Genomic DNA, 14,733 nt, shown 5'->3' on the forward strand with positions numbered 1-14,733 from the left:
AAACCGCTCTAATCCGGCTGAAACGTCGATATGTGCAATAAAAACCGAACTTCTCCCCTTTGCAATATCTTACTCAGTATTTTAACGAGAAACAAATAGATGATTGAAACTGAAGTATTTAAGGTTATTATCTAATCAATTATGTGTTTGCATAATTTTTATCGTATATATAATGAATTAATACCCATAGACAGAAAATTCACAAAAACGTGGAAAAATGGCAAAATATTGCCTAATTCGATGATATTTTATTAAATCACATAAAGGAAAAGGAGATGATAAACGTCAAAATATTGCTAAATTCGATGATTTTTCGTACGAAACAAAATGGAAGAAAACTTGCTTAAAATGCAATATTATGCGAAATTCTGAGATTTGAAGGCCAAATCACATATCGTGATACTACATGAAATAGTATCGAAATATTGGTAAAAATGAATATATATACGTAATATCAAAGTACATGAAAAACGTGAAAAAAGTCACTATTTTACCATATTTGAGGATTTTAACTTCAAATCAGAGAGCGAGGTTTCGTATTATTTAGATCCAAGAAAAGACATATGACAATGTTGTTTCCAATACAAATTATAAAACCAATGTGTTTTCATTAGAATTAACTAAAATGTTCCTGATTTTCCGTTTATATTACCGATGGAAGATGTACACGTAAAACCGCTCTAATCCGGCTGAAACGTCGATATATGCAATAAAAACCGAACTTCTCCCCTTTTCAATATCCAACTCAGTATTTTAACGAGAAACAAATGATTGATTGAAAATGAAGTATTTAAGGTTATTATCTAATGAATTATGTGTTTGCATCATTTTTATCGTATATTTAATGAATTAATAACAATAAACTGAAAATTCACAAAAACTTGGAAAAACGGCAAAATAATGCCTTATTCGATGATATTTTGTTTAAATCACATAAAGGAAAAGGGGATGATAAACGTCAAAATATTGCTAAATTCGACGATTTTTCGTACGAAACAAAATGCAAGAAAACTTGCTTAAAATGCAATATAATGCGAAATCCCGAGATTTGAAGACGAAATCACATATCTTGATACTACTTGAAATAGTATCGAAATATTGGTAAAAATGAATATATTTACGTAATATCAAACTACATGAAAACCGTGAAAAAAGTCACTATTAACCCATTTTTGAGGAATTTAACTTCAAATCATAGAGCGAGGTTTCGTATTATTTAGATCCAAGAAAAGACATATGACAATGTTGTTTCCAATACAAACGATAAAAATAAATGTGTTTTCATTAGAATTAACTAAAATGTTCTTGATTTTCTGTTTATATATTACCGATGGAAGATGTACACGTAACACCGCTCTAATCCGGCTGAAACGTCGATATATGCAATAAAAACCGAACTTCTCCCCTTTTCAATATCTTACTCATTATTTTAACGAGAAACAAATAGATGATTGAAAATGAAGTATTTAAGGTTATTATCTAATCAATTATGTGTTTGCATCATTTTTATCGTATATATATAATGAATTAATACCCATAGACTGAAAATTCACAAAAACGTGGAAAAACGGCAAAATATTGCCTAATTCGATGATATTTTGTTGAAATCACATAGAGGAAAAGGGGATGATAAACGTCAAAATATTGCTAAATTCGATGATTTTTCGTACGAAAAAAATGCAAGAAAACTTGCTTAAAATGCAATATTGTGCGAAATTCTGAGATTTGAAGGCCAAATCACATATCGTGATACTACATGAAATAGTATCGAAATATTGGTAAAAATGAATATATTTACGTAATATCAAACTACATGAAAAACATGAAAAAGTTACTATTTTTCCATATATGAGGATTTTACCTTCAAATCATTCAGCGAGATTTCGTATTATTTAGATCCAAGAAAAGACATATGACAATGTTGTTTCCAATACAAATGATAAAACCAATGTGTTTTCATTAAAATTAATTAAATGTTCCTGATTTTCCGTTTATATTACCGATTGAACATGTAAAACTGCTATAATCCGAATGAAACGTCGATATATGCAATAAAAATCGAACTTCTCCCCTTTTCAATATCCAACTCAGAATTTTAACGAGAAACAAATGGTTGATTGAAAATGAAGTATTTGAGGTAAATTTCTAATCAATTATGTGTTTGCATCATTTTTATCGTATATATAATGAATTAATAACAATAAACTGAAAATTCCCAAAAACGTGGAAAAACGGCAAAATATTGCCTAATTCGGCGATATTTTGTTTAAATCACATAAAGGAAAAGGGGATGATAAACGTCAAAATATTGCTAAATTCGATGATTTTTCGTACGAAACAAAATGCAAGAAAACTTGCTTAAAATGCAATATTATGCAAAATTCTGAGATTTGAAGGTCAAATCACATATCTTGATACTACATGAAATAGTATCGAAATATTGGTAAAAATGAATATATTTACGTAATATCAAACAACATGAAAAACGTGAAAAAAGTCACTATTTACCCATATTTGAGGAATTTAACTTTAAATCATAGAGCGAGGTTTCGTATTATTTAGATCCAAGAAAAGACATATGACAATGTTGTTTCCAATACAAACGATAAAACCAATGTGTTTTCATTAGAATTAACTAAAATGTTCCTGATTTTCCGTTTATATTACCGATGGAAGATGTACACGTAAAACCGCTCTAAACCGGCTGAAACGTCGATATATGCAATAAAAACCGAACTTCTCCCCTTTTCAATATCTTACTCAGTATTTTAACGAGAAACAAATAGATGATTGAAAATGAAGTATTTAGGGTTGTTATCTAATCAATTATGTGTTTGCATCATTTTTATCGTATATATATAATGAATTAATACCCATAGACTGAAAATTCACAAAAACGTGGAAAAACGGCAAAATATTGCCTAATTCGATGATATTTTGTTTAAATCACATAGAGGAAAAGGGGATTATAAACGTCAAAATGTTGCTAAATTCGATGATTTTTCGTAGGAAACAAAATGCAAGAAAACTTGCTTAAAATGCAATATAATGCGACATTCTGAGATTTAAAGGCCAAATCACATATCGTGATACTACATGAAATAGTATCGAAATATTGGTAAAATGAATATATTTACGTAATATCAAACTACATGAAAAACGTGAAAATAGTTACTATTTTACCATATTTGAGGATTTTATCTTCAAATCATAGAGCGAGGTTTCGTATTCTTTAGATCCAAGAAAAGACATATGACAATGTTGTTTCCAATACAAATGATAAAACCAATGTGTTTTTCATTAGAATTAACTAAAATGTTCCTGATTTTCTGTTTATATTACCGATGGAAGATGTACACGTAAAACCGCTCTAATCCGGCTGAAACGTCGATATATGCAATATAAACCGAACTTTTCCACTTTTCAATATCCTACTCAGTATTTTAACGAGAAACAAATGGTTGATTAAAAATTAAGTATTTAAGGTTAATTTCTAATCAATTATGTGTTTGCATCATTTTTTATCGTATATTTAATGAATTAATAACAATAAACTGAAAATTCACAAAAAACGTGGAAAAACGGCAAAATATTGCCTAATTCGACGATATTTTGTTTAAATCACATAGAGGAAAAGGGGATTAAGAAGCTTAAGAAAGTGATGCAGAGGCTCAAAAAAGAGATGCAGAAGCTTAAGAGGGTGATGGTCAAGGGTCGCATTTGGGATGTTTTGGATATTTTGTAAACTGCAGGGGGGGGGGGGGGGGGGGTTGGCCAAAATGTGACCCATCGCCGCTCTCAGTAATTCCCGTACTTTGGTATAAAAAGTCGTAATTTCAAACTGCGAATACTTGCAAAGAGCGAGAATTTGACTCCAAAATATGGCTCAAGCGTCGAATTTGGGATGTTTGTGATATTTTGAAAACTGCAAGGAGGGTTTGCGCTAAATGTGATCTATCGCTGCTTTCAGTACTTGGCATATTTTCGGTATAAAAAGTCGTAATTTCAAACTGCGAATATGTGAAGAAAGCCAGAATTTGGCTCCAAAATATAGCTCAAGCGTCGAATTTGGGACGTTTGGGATATTTTGAAAACTGCAGAGGGGGTTCGTGCCCAATGTGACCCATCGCCGCTCTCAGTAATTAGCATATTTTCAGTATAAAACTTCGTAATTTCAAACTGCGAATACGTGCAGAGAGCAAGAATTTTGCTCCAAATTATAGCTCAAGTGTCGGATTTGGGAAGTTTTGGATCTTTTGAAAACTGCAGGGAGAGTTTGGGCAAAATGTGATCCATCGCTGCTCTCAGTAATTGGCATATTTTCGTTATAAAATGTCGTAATTTCAAACTGCGAACACGTGCAGAGAGCCAAAATTTGGCTTCTAAATATGGTTCAAGCGTCGAATTTGGGATGTTTAGGATATTTTGAAAACTGCAGGGAGGGTTTGGGCAAAATGTGATTCATTGCCGCTTTCAATAATTTGCATTTTTTCGGTATAAAAAGTCGTAGTTTAAAACTGCGATTACATGCAGAGAGCCAGAATTTGGCTCCAAAATAAGGCTCAAGCGTCGAACTTGGGATGTTCGGGATATTTTGAAAACTTAAGGGGGGGATGGGAGGTAAAATGTGAACCATCGCCGCTCTAAGTAATTGACATATTTTCGGTAAAAAAAGACGTAATTTCAAACTGCAAATACGTACAGAGAACCCAAATTTGGCTCCAAAATATGGCTCAAGCCTCGAGTTTGGGATGTTTCTGGTATTTTAAAAACTGCAGGGTGGGATTGGGCAAAATGTGACCTATCGCTGCTCTCAGTAATTGACATATTTTCGGTATTAAAGTCGTAATTTCAAACAGCAAATATTTGCAGAGAGCCAGAATTTGGCTCCTAAATATGGCTCAAGCGTCGAAATTGGGATGTTTGGGATATTTTGAAAACTGCAGGGAGGGTTTGGGCAAAATGTGATCCATCGCTGCTTTCAGTAATTGGCATATATTCGGAATAAAAGTCCTAATTGCAAACTGCGAATACGTGCAGAGAACCAGAATTTGGCTACAATATATGGAATTTTGGATGTTTGGGATATTATGCAATAAAACAGAATTTCACCCCTAATCAATACCTAACTCACTATTTTAACAAGGTACAAATAGTTGATTGAAAATCTTGTATTTAAGGTTAATTTGCAACTATTTACGTGTTTGAATCATATAAGTCGTAAATTTATAGAATTAATGGCAAAAAAAAAAGAAAATTATTGAAAACGCGCAAAAACGGCCAAATATTGTCAAAATCGTTGATGTATGGATGAAATCTTATAAAGGAAACAACGATGAAAAACCTCAAAGTATAGGTAAATTCGATGATTTTATATACAAAGCACAATGCAAGAATACGTGCTTAAAAACGCAATATTATGTGAAACTCTAATATTTGTAGTACAAATCACAAATAGAGAGACAAAATGAAGTAGTATCAAACTATTAATAAATTCGAACATTTTTACCTATATTCACTCTACGTGGAAACGTGAAAAAAGTCACTATAATACCAAATTTGAGGATTTTTACATCAAATCATAGAGCGAGGTTGCGAATTATTTTGATCATTAAAAAGGCATATGGAAACATTGTTTCCAATTCAAATGATAAAAATCAATGAGCTTTCTTTAGAATTACCAAAAATGTTCCTGAATTTCCGTTTATATTACCGAAAGAAGAGGTACTCGTAAAACCGCTTTAATCCGGCTGAAACGTCGAAATATACAATAAAAACACAAAATCTCTCCTAATCAATATCTTACTCACTATTTTAACGAGGTACAAATAGTTGATTGAAAATCAAATATTTAAGGGTAATTTGCAATTCATTACGTGTTTGCATCATATTTATCGTAAATTTAATGAATTAATGACAATAAACCGAAAATGTTTGAAAACGTGGAAAAACGACCAAATATGACCTAAATTGTTGATATTTGGATGAAATCTCATAAAGAAAACAACGATGAAAAACCTCAAAATATTGCTAAATTCGATGATTTTATGTACAAGGCACAATGCAAGAAAACTTGCTTAAAAACGCAATATTATGTGAAACTCTGAGATTTGTAGGCCAAATCACAAACAAGATGAAGTAGTATCTTCAATTGTTTCAGTAAGTTCGAACATTTTTACCTAAAATCACCCTACTTGAAAAACGTGAAAAAAGTCACTATATTACCAAATTCGAAGATTTTTACCTTAAATCATAGAGGTTGCGTATTATTTTGATCATTAAAAAGGCATATGAAAACGATGTTTTCAATTCAAATGATAAAAATCAATGTGTTTACTTTAGAATTACCTAAAATGTTCCTGAATTTCCGTTTATTTCTGAATTCGTAAAACTGCTCTAATCTGGCTGAAACGTTGAAATATGCAATAAAAACTGAAATTCTCTCCTAATCAATATCTTACTCACTATTTTAACGAGGTACAGATAGTTGATTTAAAATGAAGTATTTGATTTTAATTTGCAATTAATTACGTGTTTGCATCATATTTAACGTAAATTTATTGAGTTAATGGCAATAAACCGAAAAGGCTTGAAAACGCGGAAAAAACGGCAAAATATTGCCTAAATCGTTGATATTTGGATGAAATTTTATAAAGAAAACAACGGTGAAAAACCTCAAAGTTTTGCAAAACTCGATGATTTTATGTACAAAGCACAATGCAAGAAAACTTGCTTAAAAACGCAATATTATGTGAAATTCTGAGATTTGTAGGCCAAATCACATATAGTGGGACAACATGAAGTATTACCAAAATATTAGTAAATTGGGACATTTTTACCTAAAATCACTCTACATGAAAAACGTGAAAAAAGTCACTACAATACCAAATTCAAGGATTTTTACATAAATTCATAGAGGGAGGTTGCGTATTATTTTGATCATTAAAAAGGCATATGAAAACGTTGTTTCCAATTCAAATGATAAAAATCAATGTGTTTTCTTTAGAATTACCTAAAATGTTCCTGAATTTTCGTGTACTCGTAAAACCGCTTTAATTCGGCTGAAATGTCGAAATATGCAATAACAACAGAAAATCTCTCCTAATCAATATCATACACACTATTTTGAAACACTTTGATGCAACCAGACCGTAAATATACGGCCAACTCGGCCAATGGGTTCCGCGCCCGCGTCGTAAATAGCCGGCCGATCTAAAAAACAACATATAAAATCCAATTCATATTCGATTGACTTGGGGTTAGTATGAAAATGTTTGCCATTAAATTTCCGTTTTCTCTAAAAGGCACATGGGCCTGTTTGAGAAAACAGCATTGTATTGTAACTTAGAGGAGAGATTATTGAGTTGTTGACACAACGAGGGTAATCGCCCACTTCACACACTCTTGGTGTGGGGGGTTTAGGCAATTTGTGACTCTTCGCCGATCTCAGTAATTGGCATATTTTCGGTATAAAATGACGTAATTTCAAACCGCGAATACGTGCAGAGAGCCCGAATTTGGCTCCAAAATATAGTTCGAGGGTCGAATTTGGGATGTTTGGGATATTGTAAAAAATGTAGGGAGGGTTTGGGCAAAATGTGATCCATCGCCGCTCTCAGTAATTGGCATATTTCCGGTATAAAAAGTCCTAATTTAAAACTGCGAATACGTGCAGAGAGCCAGAATTTGGATCCAAAACATGGCTCAAGGGAGGAACTTGGGATGTTTGGGATATTTTGAAAACTGCAGGGGGTTTTGGGCAAAATGTGACCCTTCACTGTTCACAGTAATTGGCATTATTTCAGTATAAAATGACGTAATTTCAAACTGCTAATACGTGCAGAGAGCCATAATTTGGCTCCAAAATATGGCTCAAGCTTCGATTTTGGGATGTTTGCGATATTTTGAAAACTGCAGAGGGGGGGGGTATGGTCAAAATGTGACCCATCGCCGCTCTAATTAATTGGCATATTTTCGGTATAAAAATACGTAATTTCAAACTGCGAATACGTGCAGAGAGCCCAAATTTGGCTCCAAAATATGACTCAAGCGTCGAATTTGGGATGTTTAGGATATTTTAAAAACTGCAGGGGGGAGGGGGTATGAGCAAAATGTGACCTATCGCAAGCCCCTGCATCCCTCTTATGAGCCTTTGCATCTCTCTTCTGAGCCTCTGCATCCCTCACTTAAGCCTCTGCATCACTCTCTTCAGCCTCTGCATCCCTCTCACGAGCGTCTGCATCCCTCTATTGAGCCTTTGCATCACTCTCTTAAGCCTCTGCATCCCTATCGTGAGCCTCTGCATCACTCTCAAGAGTCTCTGCATCCCTCTCTTGAGCCTCTGCAGCCCTCTCTTGAGCCCCTGCATCCCTCTTATGAGCCTCTGCATCCCTCTATTGAGCCTTTGCATCACTCTCTTAAGCCTCTGTATCCCTATCTTGAGCCTCTGCATCACTCTCAATAGTCTCTGCATCCCTCTCGTGAGCCTCTGCATCCCTCTCATGGGCCTCTGCATCCCTCTATTGAGCCTTTGCATCACTCTCTTAAGCCTCTGCATCCCTATCGTGAGCCTCTGCATCACTCTCAAGAGTCTCTGCATCCCTCTCTTAAGCCTCTGCATCACTCTCTTCAGCCTCTGCATCCCTCTCATGAGCCTCTGCATCCCTCTATTTAGCCTTTGCATCACTCTCTTAAGCCTCTGCATCCCTATCGTAAGCCTCTGCATCACTCTCAAGAGTCTCTGCATCCCTCTCGTGAGCCTCTGCATCCCTCTCTTGAGCCCCTGCATCCCTCTTATGAGCCTTTGCATCCCTTTTATGAGCCTTTCCATCCCTCTATTGAGCCTCTGCATCCCTCTCATGAGCCTCTGCACCCCTTTTATGAGCCTTTGCATCCCTCTCTTGAGCCTCTGCATCCCTCTCTTAAGCCTCTGCATCACTCTCTTCAGGCTCTGCATCACTCTCTTGAGCCTCTGCATCCCCTCTCTTAAGCCTCTGCACCACTCTCTTAAGCCTCTGCATCACTCTCTTGAGCTACTGCATCACTCTCTTGAGCCTCTACATCCTTCTCTTGAGCCTCTGCATCACTCTCGTAAGCCTCTGCTTCACTATCTAGAGCCTCTGCATAACTCTTTTGAGTCTCTGCATCACTCTCTTGAGCCTTTGCAACACTCTCTTCAGATTCTGTATCACTCTCTTAAGCCTCTGCATCCCTCTCTTGAGCCTCTCATTCCCTCTCTTGAGCCTCTGCATCACTCTCTTCATCCTCTGCATCCCTCTCCTGAGCATCTGCATCACTCTCTTGGGCCCCTGCATCCCTCTCTTGAGCCTCTGCATTACTCTCTTGAGCCTCTGCATCCCTATTTTGAGCCTCTGCATCACTTTCTTAAGCCTCTGCATCCCTTTCTTGAGCCTCAGCATCGCTCTCTTGAACTCCTGCATCCTTTTCATGAGCCTCTGCCTCCCTCTCTTGAGCCTTTGCATCACTCTCTTAAGCCTCTGCATCCCTCTCTTGAGCCTCTGCATCACTCTCGTAAGCCTATGCATCACTCTCTTGAGCCACTGCAAAACTCTCTCGAGCATCTGCATCACTCTCTTCAGCCTCTGCACCCCTCTCTTGAGCCTCTGCATCATTCTCCTAAGCATCTGCATCACTCTCCTGAGCCTCTGCATCACTCTCTTGAGCCTCTGCATCCCTCTTTTAAGCCTCTGCATCACTCTCTTAAGACTCTTCATCACACTCTTTAGCCTCCGCATCACTCTCTCGAGCCTAGGATGTAAGTAACTCACTATTTACTTTTAGGTGAATAGCGGCATTGGGTGAAAGGAAACGCTACCAACAATTACAACCCTGTCCGACCAGAATTCGAACCCTTGAATCCCCGATTGTGAGACGAGAAGGAACTTAAAAGGAAAAGGAAGAATAAACCATCCATTTATGTGTACTCACCTATGTGTGAGTACACACACATAGATCCCATTCATGCTTTAATGCTAATAATTTAATAATTTAATAATTTAATTAAATTTTATAATTTAATGCACATTAATGCTCGATCCAGCAGGATAAAAAGGTTTAAAAAAGGGTGGTTATATTAGTTAGGTTAGTTTAGGTTGGTTAGGTTAGCATATGTTGGCCTATGCTGACCTAACAACAGAAAATAATCCTCCCTCCCTCCTTCCCTCCCTAGATTTAAACTCATTTAAATTAAGACTTAAATCCTAAATTTAACTAGATGTTAATCCAATTAAATTGAGTTAAATTAATTTCAATTGATTTAATTGTAATTAATAAAATTGATAATTGAAATTTAATTATACCCTCCCTCTCTTCCTCCCTCCCTTCCGTCGCCCCTGTTACCTGTGACACGAACCTATCCGATCCGATCCGATCCGATCCGAGGGATTTCCGTGTATATTATGTATGTCCGTGTATCTTATCTTATGGGATTTCGTAACCTGTTTATGTTTATGTTTATAGTTATCCATGGGGTTCTGGGTCCAGGAAGCTATTTGTGTCCCCTCAAACTGCCTCCCTTATCACCTCCCCCACCCACCTAGGTTCGAATCAAGTATCACACGGATTCACGGATCACACGGAAATGTATCCGTGTGATCAACCCGTGTGACTATCTATGCTTGTCTGTGATACACGGACATGTATCCAAGGATACACGGACACGTGTATCCATGGAGTTCTGGGTCCAGGAAGCCATTTGTGTCGACCCAAATTGCCTCCCTTCTCCTCACCTGAAACCCAGGTGAATTGAAAGACCTGCCCGAGGTCAGTGGATCCAGGTATCCGTCCGTGGGCCCCCGGATTTCAACCCTTCCCCACATTCCAAGGGATCAGTCAATCAATCTTCGGCTATCCAGAGAATCTATCGAAACTGATGCTCCTACAGGAGAGGACATCACAGAAATCTATCTGTGCCCTGTAGTTGCATCCGTTGCGACAGGCTCGAACGCAGGTCTATCCGGATTAAGAACATGTTCTATCCGACTAGGCCACGCTGGAGTTGCCTTCTGAATAAAATTTGGCACCTGTATTTATACCTCAGAGCAAGCAGGGTTAGTTAGTGTCTATTTATAAACAATTGCAATGATTGACATGTGAAATTGTGAGTTTGTGATGACAGTTAGAAATAAATGGCAGCGTTATTCGATGAGGTTGCAGTCCAGTGAAGCAGTGTCATGAATGAATGAATATAGGAGAATTTAGGCTAGCTTACTGACATGTGAATGTTTAAACGTTTGTATTAATTAATATTTTGTGTTGTATGTCCAAATGAGGCGAACGTTTTGGCTGAGTAAGTATAGCGTTATCGGCGCCATTTTATCTGTTTGACGGGGAGGGGGGGGGGGTAACACTGGGGGTGAAATGGGGGGTAGGGATATGGCGGCCACCGTTGTGGGGAGGTTGTTGGTAGGGTGGGGTCCAGAGGAGCTACCGTGGGTCATCCTGGGTTGGTGGGGGGGGGGGAAGGGAGGGAGGGTTGGCAGTTTGGTATTAAAACTTAATTTTTTGAGATAGGTTATGTACGGTGAGGTGTTTAGGAAGGAATAAGAAAAGTATTTGTGACTGAGTTGAGTATATTAGTTACTGTGATTCATGTTAAAAAGAATGTAGGTGCTGGAAATGTTTAAAGATTTTTTAATGACTTCATTTGTTTAATATTGAATGAATTAACGGTAAGTGAGCACTGGAGATTGATATTCAACAGCATATTGAGTGGGTAAGTTTTAGCAGGCAGGCAGGCAGGCAGAAAGAAAATGGAATGACAAATGGTTACAGACATTTTCTTCACAGATGGTAACACACACGCAAACACACACACACACACACACACACACACACACACACACACACACACACACACACACACACACACACACACACACACACACACACACACACACACACACACACACACATACACACACACACACACTCACACACACACACACACACACACACACACACACACACACACACACACACACACACACACACACACACACACACACACACACACACACACACACACACACACACACACACACACACACACACACACACACACACACACATGGAGATGGAAGAAGTACTAAGGAGTGCTAGAAAATTACAAAGTGATGAGGATGGGAAAGTGTGGTTGTTACGACGAGATCTTTCAAAAGAAGATAGAGAGAAGCTGAAACTGAACCTCGCCGAGTCAAAATGTTTAAATGAAAGCATGAATGAAGAAGAAATCAATTCTTTTTTCTACAAAGTGATAGGGGTAGGCAGACCAATAAAGTGGTACATAAAGGCAAACCAACAAAATCATTAGAGAGAGGGGGAGTGAAAAGTAAGAAGAGGGGGAACAAGTTCCTGAAGATTGCATACACCAACATAGATGGAGTAAGATCGAAGATACTGGAGTTAAGTGATGTAATACAGCTGCAGACACCAGACATTGTTGCACTCACGGAGACAAAACTTGAAGATGTTATTTTAATTGAAGTCATATTCCAGAAGGGCTACTCAGTTTGGAGACGGGAGAGAAAAATTAGGAAAGGCGGTGGCGTTGCTGTGCTGGTGAAAGAACACCGAAAGGTGAACGAAATAATGACTGCCAATCGAAAAGAAGTTCACATAATAGCACTAGAGATCTGCCATGAGGATGATAAACTAATGATAATAAATGCATACAGTCCACCGCTAAGCAGCACATGGTCAAAGGAGGAGCTAGATAGTAAACGAGGTCTTATAACAATAATGAGAAAATGTGACCTATCGCAGTTCGCAGTAATTGACGTATTTTGGTATAAAAGTCGTAATATCAAACTGCGAATACGAGCAGTGAGCCAGAATTTTGCTCCAAAATATGGCTCAAGCGTCGAATTTGGGATGTTTGGGATATTTTGAAAGCTGCAAGGAGGGTTTGGGCAAAATGTGATCCATTGCCGCTTTCAGTAATTGGCATATGTTGGGTAAAAAAGTCGTAATTTCAAACTGCGAATACGTGCAGAGAGCCAGAATTTGGCTCCAAAATATGGCTCAAGCGTCGAATTTGGGATGTTTGGGATATTTTGAAAACTGCAGGGAGGGTTTATTCAGAATGTGATCCATCGATGCTTTCAGTAGTTGGCATATTTTCGGTATAAAAAGTCCTAATTTAAAACTGCGAATACGTGCAGAAAGCCAGAATTTGGCTCCAAAATATGGCTCAAGGGTGGCATTTGGGATGTTTGGGATATTTTGAAAACTGTAGGGGTTTTGGTTAAAATGTGACCCTTCGCCGCTCAAAGTAATTGTCATTATTTCGGCATAAAAATTCAAAATTTCAAACTGCTAATACGTGCAGAGAGCCATAATTTTGCTCCGAAATATGGCTCAAGCGTCGAATTTGGGATGTTTGCGATTATTTTGAAAACTGCAGGGGGAAGGGGCAAAATGTGACATATCGCAGCTCTCAGTAATTGAATTATTTTCGGTATTAAAGTCGTAATTTCAAACTGCGAATATGTGCAGAGAGCCAGAATTTGGCTCCACAATATTGCTCAAGATTCGAATTTGGGATGTTTGGGATATTTTGGAAACTGCAGGGAGGGTTTGGGCAAAATGTGATCCATCGCCGTTCTCAGTAATTGGCATATTTTCGGTAAAAAAAGATGTAATTTCAAACTGCGAATACGTACAGAGAACCCGAATTTGGCTCCAAAATATGGTTCAAGCGCCGAATTTGGGATGTTTCGGGTATTTTAAAAACTGCAGGGGGGGTTTGGCCAAAATGTGACCTATCGCTGCTCTCAGTAATTGACATATTCTCGGTATTAAAGTCGTAAATTCAAACAGCAAATATTTGCAGAGAGCCATAATTTGACTCCAAAATGTGGCTCAAGCGTCCAATTTGGGATGTTTGGGATATTTTGAAAACTGTTGGGAGGGTTTGGGCAAAATGTGATCTATCGCTGCTTTCAGTAATTTGCATATTTTTTGAATAAAATTCGTAATTTAAAACTGCGAATACGTGCAGAGAGCTAGAATTTGGCTCTAAAATAAGGCTCAATCGTCGAATTTGGGATGTTTGGGATATATTGAAAGCTGAAAGGGGTTTTGGTTAAAACGTGACCCTTCGCTGCTCACAGTAATTGGCATTATTTCGGCATAAAAACCGAAATTTCAAACTGGTAATGCGTGCAGAGAGCAATAATTTGGCTATAAATTATGGCTCAAGCGTCGAATTGGGGATGTTTGCGATATTTTGAAAACTTAAGGGGGGTGGGGGGTTTGGGCAAAATGTGAACCATCGCCGCTCTAAGTAATTGACATTATTTCGGTAAAAATGACGTAAATTCAAACTGCGAATATGTACAGACAACCCGAATTTGGCTCCAAAATATGGCTCATGCGTCGAATTTGGGATGTTTCGGGTATTTTAAAAACTGCAGGGGGGGTTTGGGCAAAATGTGACCTATCGCTGCTCTCAGTAATTGGCATATTTTCGGTATTAAAGTCGTAATTTCAAACAGCAGATATTTGCAGAGAGCCAGAATTTGGCTCCAAAATATGGCTCAAGCGTCCAATTTGGGATTTTTGGGATATTTTGAAAATTTCAGGGAGGGTTTGGGCAAAATGTGATCTATCGCTGCTTTCAGTAATTGGCATATTTATATGCCAATTGGCTTTCAGTAATTGGAATCATATTCCAAATCATGGTTCAAGGGTCGAATTTGGGATGTTTGGGAT

This window comes from Procambarus clarkii, chromosome 66 (genome assembly GCF_040958095.1).
Source record: "Procambarus clarkii isolate CNS0578487 chromosome 66, FALCON_Pclarkii_2.0, whole genome shotgun sequence".
Lineage (NCBI taxonomy): Eukaryota > Metazoa > Arthropoda > Malacostraca > Decapoda > Cambaridae > Procambarus > Procambarus clarkii.